The 27658-nt window shown below is 35.4% G+C and overlaps 2 protein-coding genes across 5 annotated transcripts in view; both read right to left on the bottom strand.

Annotated features, from left to right (window-relative positions):
* Nucleotides 1–27658, bottom strand: part of LOC106089968 (chromodomain-helicase-DNA-binding protein Mi-2 homolog) — a 109291-nt gene that overhangs the window by 69431 nt on the left and 12202 nt on the right. The window lies entirely within an intron of this gene.
* LOC106090200 (RNA polymerase II elongation factor Ell) overlaps nucleotides 1–27658 on the bottom strand; it is a 51693-nt gene that overhangs the window by 16222 nt on the left and 7813 nt on the right. The gene's annotated exons all lie outside the window — the stretch shown is intronic.

Here is a 27658-nt window from a genome sequence, read left to right as displayed (position 1 = left end):
AAGGTAAATTGAAAGCAGAAAAAATACACGGAACCCCATCAGAGCACAAAAGTTGTTTGGTTGGGTTGTTTAATGCGATTTTTTTTTCAACCAGGATGTTTTGGCTTTTATTACGTGTAGACAAAAAAACAAGTTCATGAAAACACTATACAAGTGACTGCCACTTTCATCATCATTGTTATTTATTAAAAATAATTAAATAAATATTTGTCTAAATCAATCAATTACTTTTTATAATAAATTATTTGACGCTTTTTAATGTTCTTGTTCGTTTTTAAGTGGCCGACTGACAGAAATAAACCAACCAACCACTCGCTATTAATTTATCAAGTATTGCTCTTCTTCTTTTGTGAATTTGACAGATATCAGCTGTTCGTTCTAATGGTAAAACAATGTCGCCAACATAAAATAAAGTAAAAGTAAAAACATGTTGCACCTTAATAACAAAGGTTGGCGATTCTTTAATCAGAAAAATTGACATTGCAGTTGGAAAACTGAAAAATATTTTTAATAATAAAGAAATAATGTTCCATTTGATAATACAAAAATCAACACAATTGAAATAAATTTGTATTTTATCACAATTTTTTGTTAGGTTTCTCAAGAATTTTCCCGAAGGCCCTCACCTTCGATACTCACTCTCTGCAATATTACATATCTTGAAGTTCTCACTGAGAAGTTTTTTGAAATAGTCAATTTTAATATTCGCATATGCTTTTACGTATGTATATGATAACAAACCTCAACAAGAGCAGTATTAACCTCCAACACCAAAAACACATTGCACCAACGAATACATGTTCATTCATAGACATATGAGTATAAAATAAATTTTTCTACTTATATATTAAGGGGGGCACGTTGGTTGCTACACACATTGAATTGATTTCTGTTCAAAAATCGGAGAATACAATGGCAATTTACTTTGTTGTCGCATTCGTTTTTGCCCGTCTGTCTGTCGCTGTGTGGCACGCATACATGCTTGTACATATGCCATTTTTCTCTCGAGTTTTTGCTCTCTCCCTCTATTGGTCATAGTCGAGACAACACCACGTAAAGGTGTGAAGCAACCGTATCAGTAGAGCACAAGACAGGTTATAGAAATACATTCATCACGTTGCATTGCATTTGGTTACGTGCTAGGAATTTTTTAATATGGCGAATAAACGACTTCGTCACATTATTTCTTATTTCTTCTAAGTTTTCTTAAAAATTTGTAATACACAAGAGAGATATACCACTGCCACTCAATTTAATTAAACATCATCAATTAATACACTAATCTTAATTATTTTCTGAAAATTTTTATACAATAGAAAGTGGTGGTAATGTACTTAGGGTAAGTGCTCCTAAGTTTGGCATTCACCAGTTGTCGGCACTTTCGTTTTTTAAACTCAAATAACTTAGAATATGTAAAACTTTGAGCATGTGTCGAATGATAGCAAACTCCTATGGTGAGATGTAAAAATGACTTAGGGGATTGTTTTTTATACTAGTGAGAAAAAAATTATCTCACTTTCCAATCGAAAACTTTTTCTAACACTGACAAATTTTGACGTTTATCAAAAATCAAAAGCCCGAAAATAATTATTTGCGTAATGAATATTTTTCAAAAACATTTTCCATTACTAGAGATGGTAAATACCCAACGCTTGGATATTTATTGGGTAAATACCTAATAAAAATCTTTTTTTTGGTATTTATAATTTTTCAGATATCTTGGGTATAAAAAAAAGGTTGCAAAATTTTTTTGATGATTTCGTATTCTTTGACCTGATCTTCCGATTTCATAAATCGGATTTTAGTTATATATAGCCGCTATATAGACCGATCTCCAGACTTAAAAATGTTCCTTTTATGGGCTCAATACTCTATATCGGGAAATCGGTCTATATTGCAGTTGTATCCAAATATGGACGATATTGAACAAAACGGTTTAGAGAGGTACCAAAACTCGGTGTGCCAAATTTCATCGATATAGGATGAAAAATGTTCCTTGCATTGGCTCATTACACTATATCGGGAGATCGGTATAAATGGCAGCTATATACCAAATTCATTGAATTTGGATAATAAATGGATCTTTTATGGCCTCAATACCCTAATTCGGAAGATCGGTCGGTCGTCTATAGGGCAGCTATATCCAAATATAGCCTGATCTGAACAGCTTCACAGAAATGGGAAGGGGTTTACCAGAACTCACTGTGCCAAATTTCATCGAAATCGGACGAAAAATGACAATTTATTGCCTCAAGATTAAGTCTGGCGATATAGCGGCTACATACAACTAAAATCCGATTTTATGAGACCAGAAGATCAGGTTTATATACCAAGAATACGGAACCATCAAAAATTGTTTGCAAAATGTTATTATACCCAAGATATCTGCAAAATTATAAATACCCAGCTTTTGGATATAAATGGGTAAATACCCATGAAAATGATGAACGAAACTCGTGCCAGGTAAACAAACTATTGACGCCGTTATAGACAAATTACTAAACGGCGGCGCCGTCAATTCAACAAACATGGCAACCGGTTGTACGTACCGGATTGACCCGATGGAGTGTTATCAAAAATCTTACTAGCCCCTGTGCTACTCAAAAATATTTGAGCTAAGATTCAGAATTTCGCTTTTTGTAAGAAGGTGTCCATCAAAAGTCGTGATAATGCCTGTACCTAAAGAAAAATACCGGCTTTATAAGTTGAGAAAGCGTCGACAAATTTTAAATTTTCTATCGCATATAATTTTTAATGAACAAAAGAACATTTTAGTCATAATAATTATTTAATAAATATTTTTTGAATTTTTTATTCGATGCTGTCTTTAGGGACCATTAAAAATTGGATTTTCCAGTTGTTGTTGTACCGGCATTTTCATGTGGAGGTGGCGATCCTCGTGCTCGTTCCGGTTCAAAAGATCGATCGCCGCGGGAACAGTGTGGCATTGGTTATTTAAAGGCGCCAATAACCCGCCTTGTCATATCGAGCATCATAAGAACTCAGTATTTGTACAAAAGCCGGTGCCCCCCGGCCACTCACTGAGACTATCCACTCGATAGCGCTAATTGTGTGCGACTGCAGTTGCAGCTACTCCGTATGGAGCATTCCACTATCTGCAACCTGTGGACGCGCCCTGTAGCTCCCAGCTAAGCTTCTCGTGATATCGAAGAACACCACACAGATTGAAGCTCAAAGCTCCAGCCTGTGTGAAGCTAATAGTTATCCCGTTCAGAGCTTGTTGTTGTTGTACACTGAGGTGGCGCAACCCTTGCCGATCCATCGGGTCAATCCGGTACGTACAAGCGGCTGCCATGGGATTTTCACCAGTAGTTGGCACTTCTTTCCGAATTTCAATGAAATTGAACATTTGTACCAGGAAAGAGGATGGATTGAAAGTCAAAATACTTAAACTGCCGACTACTGGTACCAGTGTATACTCATATATTCAAGTCAAAAATTATGGGTGATTGAATAGAACATCCTTAATTAAATGAGTATAAACATGAAAGTTAATAATAAGTAGTACCTTTATCCTGTTTAAGAGTCCATTGTGTTTTTCTGTTTCATATCAAAACCTTAGGAAATTGCAAGACGATCGCATTAAAAATGATCTAAGGGTGATTTATTATTTATTTACGTTCGTTTCAAATCAGAAAAACGCGTTCGCTGAATGTTTGCAAACATTTTGCTAGATTTCGTCTACTAAATCAAGGATATTTAAAGCTTGTGTAAGAATAGTGCTCTTGTCAGCATTTGCCAATGAACATTCCATTGAGGAATAGTGGCAAACTTCTCACATATCAATGAGTGCTGTCCGATTCAAGCTTAAGCTAAGTGATAAGAGACCTCATTTTTAAAGCCGATTCCGAACGGGGTGCCACAGCGCGCACCACTTTGGGGAGAAGTTTTTATATGGTTTCTATGCATAACATAGTACCTCACAAATGTCGCCAGCATTAGGAGGTGAAAACCACCACAGAAAATGTTTTCCTGATGTTCTCGCTAAGATTCGAACCAAGGCGTTCAGGGGCAAAGGCGGACAAGCTGACCTCTTCTCTACGGTTGCCTCCGCATGTTACTAGTCTTTGTAAAAAGAGTCTATCCTATATTTACACAAGATATTCATGTGAAGGGTTAAATTATAAAAAAAAATTGTAATATTAAATGCAGAAAAAAAACTTGACGTCAAGGTGTGGTTCACATTTATCATCGGCCGTTAAAAATTAACTAACCTTTATATACTCCAACGTTGCGCTTTTAAAAGCCCCTTTCTATTTTCAAGAAGGAAGCCAATGCATGAAAGATTTTGTAATCTTTGACGCTGACTCATGGAATTGCCCACACTACCTTATGACAAATGTGCAGGTTCATGAGGTCGTCCATGGAACTTCACGATTAGCTTCAATAAAATGTTGATTCGTAGGATATGTAACTTTATCGTGTACCTTGACCGCTAGAACGGTAGTGCTTTTCCGGCTCGTTTAAGAACTAGAACTCACACAAATTTGTTATCGATTGGATTGACCCAACCGTGTATTTGATAGAGAATTCGTTCAAACAGTCAGCACGCGTATCAGAAGTTTATGATAGAATTTCTTATATTTAACATAAGTCATGGTTATGTTGCTCCCTTTCACCATAGAGCCTATTCTGAGTTCTTATATGATTGTGATGTATTACCACCCGGTAAAAATATATTATAAAAAAATGATAAGGTTTTATCTATTTTATAACGGCTGATTCATTGCACTATAGAGCCTTCATAAAATACTCTTCTACTATTTCTCTGTTTTTCATCTCATTTAAAGTAGGAGTAGGCTGATGTTTGCTTGTTTGTGTAAGTGTGTGGTACTATAGATGCAAAATCATAATAAACATTTGCTATTCCCATGATTTGTGTTTCTCACACACTAACAATATCTACAACAACAACAAAAAAAAAACATTACTTATAACAAACGATTGACACACAGTGGTTTCGAACAAATGTAATTGTTTTCGATCGTAGATTGACTAATAGCCACCCACTTTTGATTCTGATTTCATTGTCATGTAAAAAATTTTAACTACCTACATACATATAAATAAAAAGACAGTTAAAAAAATTAAGCCAACTCCAAAACGTTTAAGAAAGTAATAATTGAACCAACCATGTCATATTAAAATTAGTGTCTAACAATGGATTTGTCAATTAACAAATAATAAGTTAAATGCAATATTAAATTTCTTTAAAAGAACCAACTCAAGTATGTATCGCTCATCAGAGTAGTGCTGCATTTTTGCGCAGGACTTAGAGGTTTTAAGCTAATAAAAAATGTAACTCATCCAAATGGGCAATGCCATATTCTCAAATGAGCTGGACAATGTTTTAAACAAAAACAAAATTTAAACAAAACCATAGAAAACTCCGGCAGCCCTTGCTGATGAAGGACTCCATTGGGTCAATACGATACGTACAACCGGCTGCCATAGGATTGTTTCGTAATTTTGCTTTTGACGATTAGCATTAGTCTTGCAAGCAAGTATTGGCAACACTGTTTCTATAGCACAATTTCTAGGTCATTGAAAATTTGAATAAATATAAGCAACGGATATTACTAACACGTAACGTAGCCAATCTAAAACCACCTGAAGCGAAACAAATGAAATAAAATGATCTTTGTTATTTAAAGGAAAATTTAAAAGAAGTTATAGCTAATTACAATTATTTCCTCAAAATAATACCAATATAGGTAAAAAAGTATTTAAAACGGTGCATTCGTTTAATTGATGCCCTAACGCGACAATGAAAGTCGTCTAGATGCCAGTAGTACAAGTAAACAAGCACTCTCCCTCGTTTTTTCTTTTCTCACTCACTCAACAAGTTATGTTTAAAGAAAAATATTAGTGTGGACAGTTTGGATATTACATAAACGACGAGAAACCGTGAAATAAAATCATACTCGTATACATGCCATAGTTGTATAGCCACACTCAAAATAAAAAGATACATAAAGAGACACAAACGACAATGACGCACAGTGTTCAATTAAGCTACAATTGTAAATATATATATAAATATATATATAGTAAAAAAACGTAGTACAACGATTATACTCCTAAATAACCATTTAAAAAATTAAATACTTCACAGTTACAAAAAGATGTAAGATTCTTAGCCTAATTCATTTTAATTGGCTCCCCAGCCATAAAAAGATCATGCAAAAATTTAAACTGTTGGATTTTTTAACAAGTCCCATGTTAGCAATACAAAAAGATTCAAGCAACAACTCTAAGTTTGATCTGTAGAATAGAAGTTACTAAGTTTTAAGCGAAAAACATTATTCGAGTGTGAAAATATTCTTAACTCGGCGGGCAATACATTCCAACACCTGGTCACACGAATACAGAATGATCTTTCGAAAACAGACCTAAATATACAGGGCAAGTTTATCTGAGTACTACTACTCGAGCAAGAAAAATTGAAGTATCCACGCAGTGTTACCGGTGTCCACTTTTTATAACATTGTAAAAGATTAAAATATTTCGTAGATTATAGTCAAACGTTCCTGTCGTTATCTCCAAGTCATATAAAAGGCATTAAAAGAGCGTGAGCAAGTCTGACTTTCACCCACGAATACAACCGACGCAAAATACCATAGAAGCATTAATATTCATCTCCAAAATATTGCTAAAACCACGATCCACATAAAAAAGAAGATATATATCGTCTGAAAAAAGAAAGGTTTCACACAAGTTAGGTCCAAGGAATTCAGAAAAATCTTTAATGTAGAGTATAAAAAGAAGAGGTCCTAGGACCGATCCCTTCGGCGTTTGTCAAGTTCTTTGCAAGATTTTCTTTTATAGGCAAAAATTAAGGATAGACAATGGGAAGTCATAAATAGAAATACCCACGGATTTTTATATAATTGGAAGACAAATTACTTTATGTTTGAGCTGAAGCTTTCAAATCGAGAGATCAGTCGGTATAGGAACTATAAGTAACGATTGGGATCATCTTGGAAGCCATTAGAAAGGTCATTGTGGAAATTATCAGCCAAATCCGATAAGAATTAACCCTTTTAGAGACTCATGAAGTCAAATAAGGAGATCGGTTTATATGGAAACTATATACTGTTATGGACCGATTCTGGTCATACTGGGCTCAGATGTTGGAGTTTATAATAGAATTCTCAAACAGTCAAATCGGGATATCGATTTATATGGTAACTATATCTCAGCGTGAACTTATTGGGCCCATTTACAATCTCAACCTGCTTACATTAATAAAAAGTATTTATTCATAATATTAGGCTACTTTAAACCTTCGAAAGTCTGTGTACTTTTGTCAGTCTGATAGACATGGCTAGATCGACTTAAAATTTTATCACGATCAAGAATATATACACTCTTTGGGGTATTAGACGAATATTTCCTATAATTCACCATCCTGTGGTGAAGGGCAGTGTATAAACATATATTCAAATGTCAAAAACGTATACAAATATTTGTCGTAAGACCACCGAATAGCTAATGCAACAAAAAAGAAAACAAAAAAATTTAATTACGCTTGATTGCTGTTTGCTACTAGCTGTGTTTGGGAACTCAAAAATTTGTGCAAATTTGCACTAATTTTTACTGGAAGTCGTTCACGTACTTTACTTTTCAGCAGAAGAGAGCGCGAGAGAGAGCAAATTTTGACAGTTAGAAAATAGAAAACCTGCAAATTTCTACTGGGACTTTTGAACAGATGTTTGGAATGGTCAACTGTTTTATGAAAGCAGCCGTTACATGAAAATACAATAGATGACGCCAAAATGGATAAAAAAGGCAGAACTTATGAAAAAAGAATAAATATTTTTTATAACTATTATATTTATTTAATTTTTATTTACTTTTAATGAAGATTCAAGGCAGCAGCCTTGAGTTAAAAAGTTAAAAACATGACGCACAGTGGGTTTGGAAAAAGTTCGTGCAAATTAGTCCGCCAATTGTGAACGCATACAGATATCTTCAATGATAACAAAGTGTCCGTAGTCGCCACATGGACAAAAAGAAAGCTCCCTTTGCCTAACATCCGTGGTCGCAGCAATTTGTCTATCCACAATATCCAAAAGCATTAGGTGTAGCATTAAATTCAGTTCACCAGACCGTCGCAGTTCGAAGAGCGGTATTCTGACAAATCAGAATATTATTCCACTGCCTGTCACATAGCTAAATATACTACACTGCCGCAGCATTACTTACCACCGACCGGATAATTGCTTTGTACGTGGTTAGACCAAGGTTTCTTTGCCAGCACACCAAGTGCTGCTGACAAGGGACCTGAGAACGTGGTTTCTACTTTTATGTATGGTGATGGCATGTAAAGCAGTTGTAGTCCTATGCAGCCTCCGAAAAGAATGCTGATGCTCGAATAGAAATTGCGCCTTGGCTACTAATGAGAGAAGGGAGATCGGTCTGCACGACTTCCCCTTGCTCATGTCCTTTCCAGGTTTCAGTAGCGGGATTACACTAATCATCATCCAAACATCGGGTACTATAATAGTGTTCAGACAGGCTGGGGACAGTACTCAATTCGAGGCAGATCGAGATTCTTCAGCATCAGTTTAGAGATTCCGTCTGGGACCAGCGCCTTGCGCGACTAGACGCCACGGATGACATTCGTAGTTTAGTGTACGGTAAATTGAAATTGCAATCCAGCGGCACGGAGATCACGGATACGACGAATGGCTCCCCTTCTAGCCTTGTCACTCTCGGGTCAATTAATTGACGTTTATCTAAGTTAAATACCTCACAAGTATCGGCAGCATTTTTTTATTTTAAAACAATTGTTTTCCTTGCAAATAAAAAACCAACCAAAACAAAAATCAGCTGTTCTACAATTTTTCACTGGAAGTCGTTTGCGTACTTTTGCTTGCAAATTTTTTAAAGAGAGTAAAGTGGCTCTTACTCTCCTACAAATTTTTACTGGAAAAGTACGCGAACAGACCTAATATTTAGGCCTATTGTTGTTGTTAAGGGGAAGCCAACTTGTTGGAAACATCAAAACCAGCTGATTTTGTTTAATGTAGATAATTTCCTGCCACTATTACTTAATCGATTTTATTTTGTATGTGTGAAGTTTCGTTTTACTGTGCGAAGGCGATGAGTAATGAAATAGAAAAGAAAAGCAAAAAAACCCCAATGAAAATAAAACTATGTCAAACAAAAAAAAAAATATATATATACAAATAATTACACGCACTCATTTTCCTATAAACGAAATTAAATTTTAAGTTCGATCAAAAGTATAGAGAAGCTACGGTATGTGCATAAATAAACAATGCCTGAATAAAATACCAAAGAAGTATTGAAATTCTAAAAACTGTATCTATTTAAGGTGCGTTGGATTCGACAAATTTATTGGGTGTGTTTTGCTCAGAAAAAAGTACTCCATACGAGTATGATGACTTTTTTACACAAACTAATAAAACAAGGTTCAATTTAAAAACCGACTCAGCGCAAAATATCTGAAACTGAAATTCAAATCCAAACTTTTTGGCAAGGGTGGGAAGCTTGACTTAATTAAAAAGATTCAGCGCAAAATATCTGAAACTGAAATTCAAAACTCGACTCATGTCCTATTATGGACCTGCACGAGGCCTTTGACAATCGTTAGGTGTTAATACCTACTGTAATGCCCAGTTTGTATACAGCAATTGTTAGACCAATGGAAGTAGCGCAGAAGTTAGCATGTCCGCGTACGACGCTTACCACCTGGGATAGAATACTGGCGAGACCATCAAAAAATTTGAGTTGTGGTTTATCCCCTTTGTTCGTTCGAACTCAGCTATTAAAAAAAGGGCCCTTGTCATTGAGCTTAAACTTGAATCGGACAGCACTCATAGATATGTGAGATGTTTGACCCAGTTCCTTTAGGGAATGTTGATATAGGGTGCGCCAGAAAAACTTACTTATTTGAAAGGTCAACAAAAACAAAAGTACTTCAGTTATTGTTTTAATTCTTTTTTAGTTGAAAATACAATATCCATATTTCTTTTTTGCAGTCTTGAAACTGCTTTGTTACTTAATTAATACGATGATTTCGGTAGACGGCTCATAAAGGGTGATTTTTTTGAGGTTAGGATTTTCATGCATTAGTATTTGACAGATCACGTGGGATTTCAGACATGGTGTCAAAGAGAAAGATGCTCAGTATGCTTTGACATTTCATCATGAATAGACTTACTAACGAGCAACGCTTGCAAATCATTGAATTTTATTACCAAAATCAATGTTCGGTTCGAAATGTGTTCATTCACCGTAACGTTGCGTCCAACAGCATCTTTGAAAAAATACGGTCCAATGATTCCACCAGCGTACAAACCACACCAAACAGTGCATTTTTCGGGATGCATGGACAGTTCTTGAACGGCTTCTGGTTGCTCTTCACTCCAAATGCGGCAATTTTGCTTATTTACGTAGCCATTCAACCAGAAATGAGCCTCATCGCTGAACAAAATTTGTCAAAATTTGAACACATTTCGAACCGAACACTGATTTTGGTAATAAAATTTAATGATTTGCAAGCGTTGCTCGTTAGTAAGTCTATTCATGATGAAATGTCAAAGCATACTGAGCATCTTTCTCTTTGACACCATGTCTGAAATCCCACGTGATCTGTCAAATACTAATGCATGAAAATCCTAACCTCAAAAAATCACCCTTTATTATTCCAAACAGACATTTACATTTTTGGAGAAAGTATTTTGGAATAGAAAAACCACCCTTGACCGCCCAGTTCTCTCAAAGGGATATTTGAACATTTTAATGTTAATGATGTGAAACGCAATCCAAACCTGAATGATGCCTTCTCGCGCACTGGTAAAGAAAAGGAGTCTTTTAATCCTTACAGACTAAACAATATAAACAACCACGCTTAGTAAATACAAAATCAGCAAGAATTCATAAAACGAAAGAAAGTAATACGTTTTACTATATTAACCAATATGTCCCTCTAGCCAGGTCTGAAACGCTGGGTCGCGAATCGAAACACCGTAGAGTGAAACAGGGAGTTCCCCAAGGCGGGGTGATATATCCGGCACTGTTTAACCTCTACCTATCCTGCATTCCACCCCCTCCATACGGCATAGAGAAAGTATCATATGCGGAAGATTTTGCGTTCATGGCATCAGGCCCCCCACCCACTGATGACATCTGCGATAGGTTACACATCTACCTCAACGAAATTTGAAGAAGAAGATCTGAAGATCTGCCACCAAATTTTCAGCCACATTGTTCTCTACATAAACGCATGAGGTGCGTAGGGAGCTGAAAGCGATGGTTGACGGAGTGCAATTCCGACCATCAAGTGTCCCAAAATACTTGGTGTCACATTTGACTACTCCTCACATGCCCTAGCAATTTGAGATAAAGTCAAAAATAGAAACAAGGTCCTCAAGTCACTTGCAGGCAGCACTTGGGGTGCTGACAAAGAAACCTTGTGGACAACGTACAAAGCAATTGGCCGGTCTTTTGTAAGTTATGCCGAGCCAGTGTGGTCCGTCCAGCTTTGTGACACGCAGTGAAATATACAAATCTGTCAGAATGCCGCCCTTCGAAATGCGACGGGCTGTCTCCTCAGTTCTAACGTGGATCACCTCCATCAGTACACAATGATCCTACCCGTGTGCAGACATAAGTACATGCAGTCTAAGCAATACCTTCTGGGCTGTTATCGCAGAGACCATCCAAATCATCATCTTGTAAATAGGTATTCACCGCTCCGAAACCTTAAGGTAGATCTACATGATCTAGAGCGTGAGGTCCATCGCTACAAGAGAGAACCTCTAGTACAAGCAGCGTAGCAAGCGGGCCTAGACAACATTCATGCAGACACAGTAGCAGATGCGGTGAACAGCTACCGGGTGAATGTGGTCCTAGGAGAACGACCGCCATCCATCCATGTACCTAAAAGAAATTGACCTCCGCCGGAAAGTCAGAGTTGTTCTGGCTCAATTACGATCCGGAAGATGCAGCCGCCTTAACTCCTACAGAGCAAGGATTGATGTTAACGTGCAGCATGTTTGTTCGGATTGTGACTTGGGACCACATGTCACCTGCTTAACTCCCACAGATCCCTCTCCCTTTGGACGCACCCCATCTTAGTCGCATAGTTCCTGGATCTGGACAGAATCAAGCAGACGAAAGATGGAACACAACACTCCGCTACAACAACAACAACTATATTAGGCAGAAAAAAAAAAATCAAAAAATCCCTGTTTTTATGGGTAGTGTTGTCTTTTACGACAACCACTATGTCTACTTTTTACATGACAATTTGGCAGTGTAGACCAGAGGACTGCCGTCTTTGTTAACTTAGTTAACCGGAAGCCTTTCTGGGCGACGCAGTCCGAGTTAAGGACGTGGACAACGAACGCTCATGTAACACTGTGGAACATCGAGGCAGTCAGTAGGACGACGACAATCCCAGGTGGAGACCCGGATCGTGAAAAGACGAGGCTATTACTGAAAAGAAGTAAGAAGGAGGTCAGTAATTTTTCGATATCACAACGGTACACATAGGACTACGTGCTCACTTAAGCAAAATCGGCGAGGCAAGTGATAGCATGTGTGGGGCAAGCAGGGAAATTGATAAGACGTTGGAGTATTTCCTATGTCATTGCCCAACTTTTGCGGCTAACAGACACCGGCACTTAGATGGGGACACAATACCAGACATAAACCAACTTAGGGGCGTTTAATGGAAAATAATTAAGGATTTTGTAAGTAGCACGGAATTCCTTTCTTAAGATTTTCTTTTTCGGGGTTACTTTTTAGGATTTAGAGCGCACAACAAGCCGAATACTGACTTTGGCACAGTTGTTGCAAGCCGTAGCAGAACACTACTTGCAAAATTTCAGCCAAATCGGAAAAAGTTGCGGCTTCTAAGCGCTCAATAAGTCTAATCCGGAGATCGGTTTATATGGGAGGTATTTGCAATCACCAACGACCAACATCAATAAGAAGTATCTGTGCAAAATATCAAGCGGCTAGCTTTACGCGTTCGACCGCTATCTTGATGTCGTCAGACGGAAGGACGGACGGACATGTCTAGATCGACTCAGAATGCCGAGACGATCAAGAATTTCACTGATCAATATTGCAAGGTGTTACGAACGGAATGACTAGATTTGTATAATAGATTAATCATGCCTCTCAACGAAAAATGACAACTACGGATAACGATTAGAAATCTGACGGGTTCTTTTGTTTCATTCTTAAGACTATACCTAAGAGAGGAGAAAAAGGAATTGGGGAACAAAAAGAATAAGAAACTTAAAAAATGTTTTGTTAAAATAATTAAAAATTTAAAAGCAAGAAAAGTCCGCAATTGATTGAACACAAGCTAAATGACATACATTTTCGATACAAAAAATTGCAAATTTGCCCATGAACATCCCACTAAAGAACTGGGGCAAACTTCTTACATATCAATGATTGCTGTCCGATTCAAGTTTACGCTCAATGACTATGATAATACCGCTGTGGTACAGGGTATTATAACTTAGTGTCTTTGTTTGTAACACCCAGAAGGAAGAGAGATAGACCCATTGATAAGTATACCGATCGACTCAGAATCAATTTCTGATTCGAGCTATCTCCGTCTGTCTGCCCATGTCAATTTGTCGTCCGATTTAGACTAATATTGCAATAATGTCGTCATTTGTTAACCGATTCTATCGAAATCCGCCAGGAAAGGTTTTCTTTTGACTTTCGTCATTACCGGTGATTTTCATTGAAATTGGTTCAGATTTAGATATATCTCTCATATATACATATAGCTCCCATATTACAGCGTCGTTGCAAAACAAAACCAAAACTTTTCATATTGATGAAAATAATCCTAAAATTCGATTAATACATTATGTGCATACAAAATTTAGCAACCATTTTACTTGAAGTACCATAAACTTTAAAAGCAATGCAATCAGGGTTTAAGACAAATATTTTTATTAAATGAGGCTTTGCTCAATAATGGTACATTTTCACGTGTGGAAAACAAAAGCAAATAATTGATGGTTAATATCAGTTGCTCCATTTTTGACCATGGTTATACAGTTGCGATCAAAATAAAAGCAGCGCAGCAATATATAAATACTTATTGATTTTATTCTATAACGCCGAGTTTCTTGCAATCTCGCTGCCTTATTTATCTTTGCGTACATCAGTACAAAACTAAATAAGTAATAATATTGATACATTTGTTGAACGTGTTGGAGTTATTTTAGGCAGTCAAAATAATAGCAGTGATCATTAAAACTAGGAAATGACACTTTCAATCTAAATTGAATTTAAACAGATAGAGAGTGAATCGTATTATTTTTCGTTAATAACATGTTTAAAATTTTTTCAAAAATGGACTGCGGAAAACCTTGTGATGGAGCCACCCGTCACTGGATAAAAAAAAAATTGATATCTAAAGAATAAACTTACAGAATTTTTCTGCAAAAATAAAAAGAAACGCATTATTACAAAAAATTAAGGTGAAAACAAGAGATGAGAAATCAAATACAACTAAGCGGTCAAAGGAAACTGTTATTGTAAGCACCCGCAATCCCTGACATGCCTGTAATTAGATACATGGTTGGTCATCAATAGGCGTGGAAATCGTTCGCTGAGCATTACGTGATGAAAAATAGAGAAACATACTGTGATTGGATGAACCAACAATTGTGTAGAACTCTAAAAAATTGTTTTGTAGGGTGGTTGTGTGTGCACTGAAAATATGTGAAACGTTCGTAGAAAAAAAAAATATAATAATAATAATCAAATGGAATGGTTCCGTAACATTGGATGCATTCCAATACATTGAAATACCCCAAAATATTTATTATGCTTCCTTATGCGGAGATTGACTCGAAGTACACCGATCTTTTAGCAATAATGTGGTTTTTTGGCCAATGAAAAACTAATAATCACTTGTTTGTATTTGAATTTAGAAACATTATAGTAAAGTTGCCCGTGGGTCTTCTGTAGAGTATATAGTTCTATAATTACATAACCCAAGCACATTTTCAAACAATTTTTGATTTTGCAATAGGATATTTTGTGATCGTACAATTACTCCTTCTCTGATGCATTGTTATGTCGTCTATGTTTCCTATTTGAATATATGGGCATAACATATTATGTTTGCTTTACTTTTGCCTCAATCTCTCAAATTTTACTTTAATTACGCCTACAAATAAAATTTTGATGAATATTATACTGTTTTGTATACGAATTTAAATTGTTGGTCCCAAAGATTGAATTAAATTTGACAAAATTCAATCCTTTTATAGCGGCTCATGATTTTTTTTGTTTTGAACAAAACTGATCATAAAAATTAAAATCCTTCAACTTTTACGATAGTATCCATCGGAAAAATATCAATCGATATTCAGTCAAAAAATTAAATATCGATAGTGCCATCGATACTTTGCCAGCTCTACCTTTTAGACTAGAGGTGGCAAAATATCGATAAATATCAATTGATATTTTTCCTATCGATATTATTTAAGTAAATTTTTTTGTAAAATTGAAAAAAAAATTGCGATTTGACACTGAATGTATCATTTAAGATACATTGCGCCTATAGAGGGCGCAATTTTGGTCCGATTAGTCAAAAATTTAGCACAATGATTTCTTTCATGTCTTTAAACTGACCTATTAAATTTGGTTTCAATCGGTCTGTGCATTAATTCCATTTTTCTTTGAAATATAGGTGATAGGAAATTAACGATAGTAGCGATACTATCGATATTTTTATTTAGAAATATCAAAAACATCGAATTATGCGATCATCGATAGTTTGCCAAATCTGTTTTGGACGGCACATCTTGATCCTTCTCATCGTGTGTATGTGTTGATTGCAGCTTTTGCCAAAAACGGCACATCGAGTTCTTTTTTTATTTTGTTTAATTTTTTATACTTTACTTCTTATTTTATTTATTTCATTTTGTAATTTTAAAGCCCTTAAGACCCTATTCAATAAAATTACAATAAGGACTACACTCAAACATAAAACTACTTTAATTATTTACGTGAAATATAAAAATAGGTAACTTAAGCTAAATTATAAGTGTGTAAATTTCTATAAAATCTACTTATTTTCAACAACGATTGTGTAAATTTCTAATATTCAACAAGGAGTTATTTAATTTTATTATTATTATTATTTTATTTATTTTTTTTTAATTTTTTTGAAAACGATAAACAGAACCAAAAAGAGAACCCGAAAGGAAAACAAAAAAAAGACAGAATAAAAATCAAAGAGAAATCATCCTATTGTATCTCATCAAAGTGTCGAAGCAGTTTTTTTTCGATATGTATCATTGGAATAATTGTTTATGTAAGTGCTACTCTTATAGAAATCATCCCATCCATATGGGGTAGAACTCTTGGTATGAGTATTTGATTAAATCGAGTAGGGTGAGAAAATGGGAACATATTCACCAGAAATATTGGATCACGGCATTTAAAGATTTTGTAGAACATAATCAGATTTCTACATTTATCAAAATCATTGCAGGAACAAACAAGAAAACTTTTAACAAACGGGGAAATATGATCGAATAATCTGCAAAAAATAATGTAGCGTACTACTGTATTTAAAGCAAGTTTAACCTTCAACATGTTACTTGCAGTGGTGCCAGAATATACCTCAAGGCAGTACAGGAGATGTGGCATTATAAGAGCATGGACCAGTCATTCCTTAATATATCGAGGTAATACCAAATCAGTGCTAAAATATTATGGACAAATTTTATTTCGTCCCCATTATATACCAGCCTCACGCCTGGAGTATCATTTGTTCCGAAGAAAAGAGCCTTTGTCTTTGCCGCCATCACAGACGGACGATTTACAGACATCCATGAAGACAAGCAAGGCAAGGCCCAAATCAATCTTCGATTGAAAAACGTTCAAAGAGCGACGGTTACCTACAAACACTAACTGAACATCGTCCCCATATTGGGTATACCAATTCTCTATGGACTTAAATAAGTCGTTCAAAAATAAACCGAGTACCGAGTACAGATCCCTGAGGAACTTCGCTTTTAACCGGCAGCGTAGATGAAGCAATATTACCTATCTGAACAAATTGCTTTCTATCAACTAAATAGGAAAATAAAAGTTTACAAGCGCTTTTACCAAGACCGTAAACTGTGGACAGCTTTTTTTAATCCGGAGGAAGTAATCCACCCGATCGAAGGCCTTCTCTAGATCCAAGGAGAGCAAAATACAGATATTGTGACCTGCCACGCGATTTCGAATTTGGTCGGTAAGACCTAAAAGCAACATGGATCCTTCCTGAATCCGCATTGGCAATCATGTAAAAGCGAACTGCGGTCAATGTAGGTTACAAGCTGTTTCTTCAAAACATGTTCCACTACCTTCGAAAGCACCGGCAGTAACGCTATAGGTCTATATTCCGATACCTAACCAGTGCTGCTCTTTTTCCTTATAAGGTTAATCCTAGCAATCTTCCAGCTGTTTGGAAATGTGAAGGTCATGGTTATGTTATTATAAAATAAATGGGAAAATTATCTTTAAAAACTTCATCGGGAACCCGTCATACCCAGCGACATTAGATTTAACTGACATAAAAGCATCAAACAATTCATCGGGAATAATGCTGCTAAAAAAAAAGTCGTCATTAGCAGCGAAACTCAGAAATTCCGACACATCGTCTTGTACATCAGATTAATTGTCTACAAATGAACGGTTCATCTCATTGAGTACCATTGCCAGTAGTAACTGAGGAACTGGTCTTGAAAAGTCCATTATCTCTAATGACTTTCCACAATCTCTTAAAAGTACTACAATTATTAAACAAAGCACGATGCACATTCTTCTTAATCCTTATTTTCACTCTCTTAGCGCCGTTCCTCAATTTGCAGTATGTTCTCCAGTTATCATCGCTTCTATCTCGAAGAAAACCTTTATATGTCATAAAATTCATCATTTCATTATATGTCATAAAATTCATTTCTCCCCACGGAGATGTTGAGAGAGATATATACAAAGTCATGCTTTGATATATAAGGGCAAATAACTTGGCCGGTACGGCACAAATATTGTGGCTGTGGCAGCAAAAAGTAATCAATCAACGAGGTAGATTGGTGGAAAACATCAAAATGAGTCGGGCAGCTGCTATGGGAAACAGGCACTCCCATCCTGTTGCCTTATGGTAGCAGCGATGGAGGGATCAACTAGATTTCTGTTAAAATCGCCCATTATCACAATATTCTTGTATCGAACAAGAAGGCCGGATATTTCATGTTCGAAAGAATCGAAATTGCCATTCGGTAGGTAAACTGCACCTACACCTTTGGCACGGAACGTATTTTTTAATATCTGCCAAATAATTATTACACATTTGTTTGTAAACGGTAATCGACAAACGTCATTCTTAGAAAAAATCAAATGATTTTGATTTTTCAGCCATGACTGATGGTTATGTGCATATGTGACACATCCTCCTTTGTTTTCACCAATACTATTACAATGACCATGCATCAGATGTGCCATGTGAACTCCGAATAAAGAAGGCGCAATTATCATCAGATTGGGCTGTACAATGATTTCTCCCATTATTTGCAACTGACTTTATTAAATTTGGCTTTAATCGGTCTATGCATTGATATTGCTTCTATATTAACCGATCTCCAGATTTTTACTTCTTATTTTCATTTTAAATACTGGTGATACGAAATTAACGATACTATCAATATTTATTAATAAAAATATCGAATGTTGCGAATATCGATAGTTTGCCAGCTCTACTCCACTGTAGCTCAGAGGTTAAAATTCTCTCTTCATTTAATTTTTTTCGTTCATTTCTAGTATTTGCACTTGGTGCCTCTTTAAAGAGTTGCTTGATGACGATATTCGGACATTTGTCTATGCAAAATCTTCTCCGAAACTTTCGAAAGGTAACATAATATAGAAATCGGACGACAATCACTATTTGATTTAGGGACTGGGATTATCTTTGATCTTTTCCAAATAATCGGATATGCACTGGAGATTAGAATCAAATTAAAAGAGATGAGTAAAATAAGATAGGTGCGGAGCTAGTATTCTAATGAATTTTGGGACTATGTTATCAAGACCAACAGCACTTGACTTGACTGATCTATTTGACTTGACTATGTAAAACTTCGTCATGCGTATTGGTAAAAAGTCGAGTCTATATCTAAGGTCGGAATATTAACAAGTTTCCTTCAGTTCGTTTATAGCACCATGGTAATTAGAAATTGCCTTGGTTTTTCCAATTCCGATATCGTTTATAAGCTTCCACTTTCGCCTTTCGTGTCTAACGACGAATAATATTTGGATAATATCTTCATTTTACATCACTAATGTACTCTTCATTAACTTTATTAAATGTATAACGTTTCCAGTCTTTGACACAGTGAGGCGTTATAAGGAACAGATGAATCAAATCATGTCTTAAGAAACAAGAGGCAGATATATATAGTTGTAGAGCGAAATATTAGGAGTATTATTCATAAAGAACATATCCAAAAGGGTATTAACAGTTGGCGAGAAATGAGTGGGGTTTCTAGAATTGGTAGGGAAGAGACCATGTGTCAACATATTTTCCGTCAATTGGCCATGTTTTCTCATGAAATTTTTTTAAACATTCATTCCTCAAAAATGAATTTTGCATTTGTATATAAAAACTTCCTGGTTTAAATTGGGCCAAGAAAATCATAAGCAAGTTATTAGAAATCAAACCAATAATACAAACTCATGCACTAGTGATCGAGGTTATTGATGTGTTGTCTGTGTATATGTGAGCACATAAAAACATACATACATATATTATGTAGATTTTCTAAATCGAAAAGATTTGTAGTTACCATGCTTGAATATTGTCTATACGGTGGCTTGCTTTTAAATAACTCACAAAACCATTAAGCAAAACCAGTATAAGTAATAAATGCAAATTCAACAAGTTAGTAATGTTGATACAAGTATATGTCGCATGTAAAGAAAGAGAAAACAAAATGGTACACAAGAATAAAGGGAAATATTTGTTCTATCATTTTTAAAGAGCGTTACATAGCGTGTAATAGGACTTTAAAAGTGGTATTAGACGATATGTTATTCTCTCTCATATAAATATTCAATTCTTACGATTAAGGCGTGCTCTTATTTCATTCTTACAAACATGTATACACATGTCTATAAAAAATGTACAATTCATTGAAAGTACATGCCGATTGAATCACTCTTTATTCGTATTTGACGCACAGAGGTAAGGTTGCCCGCCTATGACGCTGAACGCCTAGGTTTGTATCCTGGCGAGAACATAAAAAAAATATTTCCAACGGTGGTTATCCCCTCCTAATACTGACGACATTTGTGAGGTACTATACCATATAAAAACTTCTCCTCAAGAGGGACTCAACATGTTCACAGTGGTGCACACAATAAGAAGGACTTCCATTCAAACCAGTGACACAAAAACCTAGACCCATTTTACCTTTTAGTTTAAATTAAAACACACAATCTTGAAGCACTTATTGTCAACAATAAATGACCACCAATTTACTTGAAACACACGGAAAAATATTGCAAAATTTGCCCATGAAAATTTCTCAAAGTAAGTTCTCTCAAATCAATGAGTTTTGTGCTATTCAAGTTCAACTCCAATTAATAGACAACCACAAATAAATAGACACCTCCCTTAACCTCACGGCAATTTTAGAGTCACAATGTACGGAGGCATTAAGTGGAACATTTAATTTAATATAATATCAGATTGTTTTCACTTTAGTTGGGGATGTAATGCTTTGAAAAGGCAATCCTTGAATCCAGTTTAGTATTGAACTTTTTCGACCTTTTTTTAAATATGAGATTTCCTTTTTTTAAATTCTTTAAAGTTGCAAATTTCTTTTGGCATTAAAAAGCATAACCGAGTAAGTATTTACTTGTTTAATGCATATTTTATTTTTTCTTATTCCATTTTATTTTTTCTTTTTGCATTGATTGTTATTAGGGGTTTTTTGCTAACTACAAGACTAGTTGTTATAATAGAGAACAAGACCACATATAGGTGATTAATATTGTACTTGCGATTTGAAGTAGTACCTCCCTCCCTCTTCCCAAATGGTATATGTATGTGTGAAAATGACAATTGTATAGGTGGTAGAGTAAAATATTTGCGGTGGTAGTTAGTGTATCGTATATAGTCTCTGGTTTTAGTGTCTTAAGCTCGGGTTGTTACCGTTGCTCTTGCTTATGCAGCAAACAGCAAGCACCAGTTAACAGAGAGCAGTTCACGCGAAAACAGTAACAATCAACGGCTAAAAACCAGCCACAAGATACTATACTTAATACTTTCACTTCTTGGCATTTTTGTGTATGAGCTGTTGCTGCGTTGTACATACATAGATACATATATACATTGACCATGTCTTTGCTTTGTTTTGATCGGTTAGTATTTGCATGTAGTGGTGCCTGTAGTAGTTGAATATTTTGTTATGAATTGTGATTTTATTGTATTTGTTGCTGTTTTCTTTGTGCTCATTTGCTGTTTTATTTGTTTATACGTATATGTATATGAATAAGTCTGTACGTCATCCTGAGGTACATTCATACAAACATATATGAAGGAAAAAAATATAAAAAAACGAAAATTAATGAGCTGCTGCGCTATATAACAAAATCAAGACAGCGGTAGTAAAGCACAATATTGTTTTCCTACTATAGAAGAGGACGTACATACGAAAAAACGCAAAATTGAGAAAACAAAATCGAAAATAACCGTGCAAAGCTTTTATGGCCATTTACTTTGGTCGTGATGATCAGAGTTCGTTGATGTGCTTATTGTTGTCGCTATTGTAGGCGCAGATCTAGAGATTTTTTCTGAATTGTTAAATTGTCGAAATAATATACCTACCACACATATACAAGCATGTACAGATTTATAATATCCCATTAACATCTGCAGATAGGTACATACGTACGAATACATATATGAATGTACATATATATGCATGCACATATAAATATATGTAGGTATATTTATTTTTTGTTAATTTATTTTTGAATTTATTTGATTATTGCTGTTGCCGCTGTCGTATTAAATGTTGTTGCTACACTTTGTATTAATAATAAGAACAACAAAAACAGCAACCACATTCAGAGCCAGTCAGCCGCAGCGACACAAAATTATCCCCCACCATCATGACCTCAAATAAGCTTTATACATTTTGTTACTACTCTCTGTTGTTATCCAAAGAAAGAGGCACTGAGCGAGAGAGGTAATCTCTGAGAGAAAAAAGATATCAAAAAGAGCATTATTTGTGTCATATATCAATAAGATCATTGCATTTGTCTTTCTCACTGCTTTTTAAATATTGCAGTAATGGCGAAAATGTTACTATTCTGTTCAGCTTTCGGAATTGTTGCGAAAAAATTTGACAAAATAGCAATTTTTTTAACGTATTTATAAGGAATTTTTTGTACTAACTCAATCTTACATTCATATTACACTAGGAATAATTGTTTTTGAGTGCGCCTTTCAAGCCATTAGCGTCAAAAAGCATTTGATTATTTCACATGTTTTTAGCTTAAACGTTTTTTTTTATATGGAATTTGGCAATTGTTCACGTGAAAAGCCGAATAGAGTACCAACCCTAAAGGCGACAAATGCTGAGGAACCCGAGACATCGACTACGCGGATGATATATGCCTCTTTGCGCATTACTTTGACCACATAGAGGCAAAATTGGAACGCTTGAATGAAAACGCGGCCGAAATAGGCTTGAAAATAAACATAACTAAGACCAAATTGATTAGGATAGAAACAAAAAATCTGATGTCGCTCATTATAAACGACCTTGCCATTGAAAATGTTGACAACTTTTCCTATCTTGGCAGGAAAATTACTAAGGATGGAGAATCAGAAGCGACAAGGCTTAGAAGTGATTTTTTTTTATTTCAAGAAAGTTTGGCGATGCAGTGAGTCAGTAAAAGTCAGAATCTTCAACAGTAGTGTGAAATCTATTTTACATATGGCTTTACAACTCAGAGCTTGACACAAGCGACTTCCCGATAAATACAAGATTTATACATCGCTGCCTACGACAAATACTTCGAATTTTGCAAAGAAGAATTGCAAATAAGAAAAAACACTTCCCTTGTCGATGTAGAAATCCAGGATAGAAAATGGACTTGGTTCGGTCATATTCTACGCCGATCTAGGCTGGAATGCGCTGGGACAGCGAAGGAGGGGACGCCCGAAAAACATATTGATTTGCTGTACAAAAAGAGAGTTGGAATCAAACCAAAGCTTTGGCCAACGATAGAATTAGATGGAGAGAGATTTTTGATGCTCTATTCATAAACTTAACTTTTTACTCTTGGTCATATTATTTTTTGTAATACCTATATTTAATATGCTCCAATTATAAATAAAGGACGTATATATATATATGCGTATATAATGGCGAAGCTATTGATAGTAATGGCCGCATATTTCATCACCTACAGACTAGAAAAATTCTTAAACTAAAATTAGAAGTAAAGAAAATATAAGATTTTCAAAAATTGATTTATATTAGCAGAAAAATCAAATTCTGAACAATTTATTCCATTATAATCTTTTAAAGCCCTGGTAATTGGTTCATTTATGGAATAAGGTACATGGAAGAAGTTGAAAAGGCTTAATGAACAAGCCGCCACTTTATCATTAACAATTTTGAAAAGAAAAATTTGGTAGAACTCGACTTGTCTATTTTCAAGAGTTTTAAGCGACAAAAACTTGCATTTTTCTATGCATGATGGCTCATGCGGATATTTTCAACTCTTTTGCGGATATTTTCAACTCTACAGAAATTCTTTACATAAAACGGTTTCCAAACAATGCATGCATAATCTAACTTTGAACGTATAATTGAGGTATACAAGAGCTTAAATGTTATTGAGAGCTCATAACAAGGAATGCCCATGGATTCTTATATACATATTTGTAGGTGCTCAAGATTTCAAGTATGTTAGAGGTCATAAGGAACTCGTCGTGCAAATTTTTACACAAATCGGATGAAAAGTGTACCGTCTAGAGGCTCAATAAGTGCAATCGGGAGATCAGTTTATATGGGAGCTATATCTAAGGATGGACCGATTAGGATTCCGATGGGAGGTGGTGATCCTCGTCAAGCTTTAATCAAAGATAAATAGAATTTCTATACTTGGAACAAGAAACTCTACAGCACTTAAAAATAATTATTGGTACATAAATGATTGGGAACAAAATTTAGATTCATTTGGTAATTTAAAGCAACAGCAAATTCTACCTGTGTAAGTATAAAACAAGCATCCATCAACCACAATTGAACAGCTACGATTGGATAAATGCCAAGCAATCCAATTTAAAAATTCAGAGTGAAACCCAATAGACGCTAGCTTCATAATGAGTATTTTATGAGACACCTTGACAAATGCCTTTGTAAGGTTTGTATATATAGTATCAACTTGTAACACTTGTTCAAAATTGGGGATAAAATATTGAGACCAACAAGTTAAATTTGTTATTGTTGAGCGACCCTTGACAAACCCATGTTGAAATGGCGATATAAAACATTTTACATAAAAATAAATTGTATCAGAAATAATAATGTGCTCAAATACTTTAGAAATTTTACTTCGTTTAGAAACTGGTCTATAATTGCAAATTTTATCTTTCGTTCCTCCTTAAAATATGGATGTAATATTTGTTCTTTTCCAACTACCTATAAACGTGGCATCACGAAAAAATTTTGTTGAATATATGTAGCAATTAAAGATGAATAACAGCCTTTAAGAAAAAAAATAGCAATATCCGATATGTAACTTTAATTTTGAACATGGGTCCTCTCGTTTGCTAGTCAGGTTCGCTACCAACTCAGCCAACCACTTACTTATGTGCGCGGCTAAAAGTAAACAAATACAATTGGTCTATTATTGGAACAAACAGCATCGTCTTTTGCTCCCGTCGGTACTCCTTATTTTTTTTTTTTTTGCTTACTCTTGGAAAGTATTTATAAATTTGAGTTTCCTCTTACTGTTTGTGTTGGGGTTGCACTCAAACCCAACATATCACTCATGGGTAGAGTATTGAGCCCATAAAAGGAGCTTTTTTATCTGATTTCGATGAAATTTGGAACAGTGAGTTTTGGTAGACCCTTACACCTTTTTATTCAATGTGGTCCAGATCGGACCATATTTGGATATAGCTGTCATATAGACCGATCTCTCGAAATAGAGTATTGAGCCCCGATTTCGATGGAATTTAAAATAGTGAGTTTTAGTAGACCTCTACACTTCTTTTTCGAATGTGATCCAGGTCGGACCAAATTTGGATATAGCTGCCATATATACCGATCACCCGAAATAGAATATTGAGTCTATAAAAGGAGCATTTTTCATCCGATTTCAAAATTTGAAACAGTGAGTGAAACGTCAGGCGCTGGGTTTCTTTATGGCAAATATTATTCAAAAATTAAAATATAGCAAAATATCTCACATTTTGAATTGAAATTGAAAACTTTGCTAGTAAAATGCCTAATACTTTAGGATTACTAATGTGAATATATTATTTGCTATATAATCTTATATAAAAAAATTCAATTTGTCGGTTTGTTTGTATGTTCCGTATAGACTCAAAAACGGCTGAATCGATTACCTTGAAATTTTTACAGATTGTGTAGGTTGGTCTGGAAGGAAACATAGCATACATAATATTTTGATATCGGGAGGGGGGCGGACTTACCACAAAAGTACTACCCAAAAATCGGGACATGGGATTAAAATGAAAGTTATTCAAGAGTAGAGTACGAATTTCATAATAAAAGTTGGGTCCAAGTACCCGCCCCAGCCCCAAAACCCCTTAAAATAGCTTTATTTGACGATCACGACAATATGGGACTCAAATGAAAGGGATTCGGGAGTAGATTACGAATATGGCCAGGAAATAGGAATAGGCTTTATAACTTATTGATAATGGAAGGGGCGGACCCCCAAAAACACCACCCAAAATCAAAAGAGCACCGATAAAGACAATATGGTTTTCATATGAAAAGTATGCGGGAGTAAATAACGAATCTGGCATACACGGCATGGGACTCGGTTTCTCGAAATTTTCGCATATTGTAGTTTATATAATTTTTCGGTATCGGAAGGGCAAAAATTTATGACACAACCCAAAATGAAAAGTGGACCCATCGGGACAATATAGGTATCAAATGAAAGGTATTGGAGAGTAGAATACGAATTTGGTATTAAAATTTGAGTCTAAGTACCCATCGGGCTGCCTCAACCCCAAAACACCTCAAACAGACATATTGGACGATCATTTCAATATGGGGCTCAAATGAAAGGTATTCGGGAGTAGATTTCGAATCTGCCATACAAAATCAGATCGAAGTATAGGGGTTTACGCCACCCGTCAATAACACCATTAGACCTATTATGACTATATGACACTTGGCTGAATCAAATTTTTTTTAATTTTCATAGATTGTGTACGTTTATCTGGAAGGAAACATAGGTTATTATTACTAAAGATATATCAAATGGGTTATTTGACCCATTATGACAATATAGGAATCAAATGAGAGATATTTGAGAGCAGAAAAGGAATTTGATATCCAATTTTGGAGCCAAGAGTTTTGGGGTACGCCCTAAAGCATCCTCTAAACTGAACATCATTTCCGTTGGAAATAAAGAACGAATTTAATATCTATTTTCTGTGCAAAGTGCCGGTGGCCGCCCCGGCCCCAAAACACCCTCCAAACGCTTCATATTTACCAGCCTTGGCAATATGGGGCTCAAATTAAAGGGATTTGGAAGTGCAGCACGATTTTGATATCCATATTGGAGTCGAAATGTCTGAGGTGCCATCCCTCCCCTAATAAGAACATTACTTTAAGGAAGAACATTACCACCAGGAACCGAGAATGGGCAAATTCTCACACATCAATGAGTGCTTTCCAATTCAATTTTAAACTCAATGATAAGGGGCCTTTTTTATAGCAGAGTCCACACGGCGTCCCGCAGTGAGACACCGCTTTGGGGAAAATTTTTTAAATGACCATGCATGGCAATGTACCTCACATACAGGGTGGCTGATGAATATTGCTACAATGATGAATATTGCTACATTTTTTTTTCGGTGTATGGAATACATTTTTCTTTTATTCATGTTAAATTAAATTATTAAATTAATTATTAAATTATTATTAATTAAATTAATTAATTAATTAATTAAATTAATTATTAAATTATTATTATTAAATAGAAAAAAAGTTATTACATTTTTTTTTGGTAGCGGCTTTCATCAGCCACCCTGTATGTCACCAACATTAAGAGGGGATAAACACCGATGTTTTCGACATGATTCGAACGCGGTCGGCGTCATAGGCTACAATGGCATGAGTTCGAAATCCGCATTCAGGGCGAAGTGTCCCCATCCTAAAAAGATATTAGAGAGTTAAAGAAGGCGCAGCGGAACGGGCACGGTTCGGCTAGTCTAAAATAAAATATAAACATTTCTACGTTAAAACACTGAAGGTACAAAATTCAGCTACTTAAAGCACAAGAAAAATATATATATATATAGCCCAAGATATAATTATATACAGGGCCAGATATAGGTATA

This window comes from Stomoxys calcitrans, chromosome 1 (genome assembly GCF_963082655.1).
Source record: "Stomoxys calcitrans chromosome 1, idStoCalc2.1, whole genome shotgun sequence".
Taxonomy (NCBI): domain Eukaryota; kingdom Metazoa; phylum Arthropoda; class Insecta; order Diptera; family Muscidae; genus Stomoxys; species Stomoxys calcitrans.
This window is presented reverse-complemented; position numbering and strand designations above follow the sequence as displayed.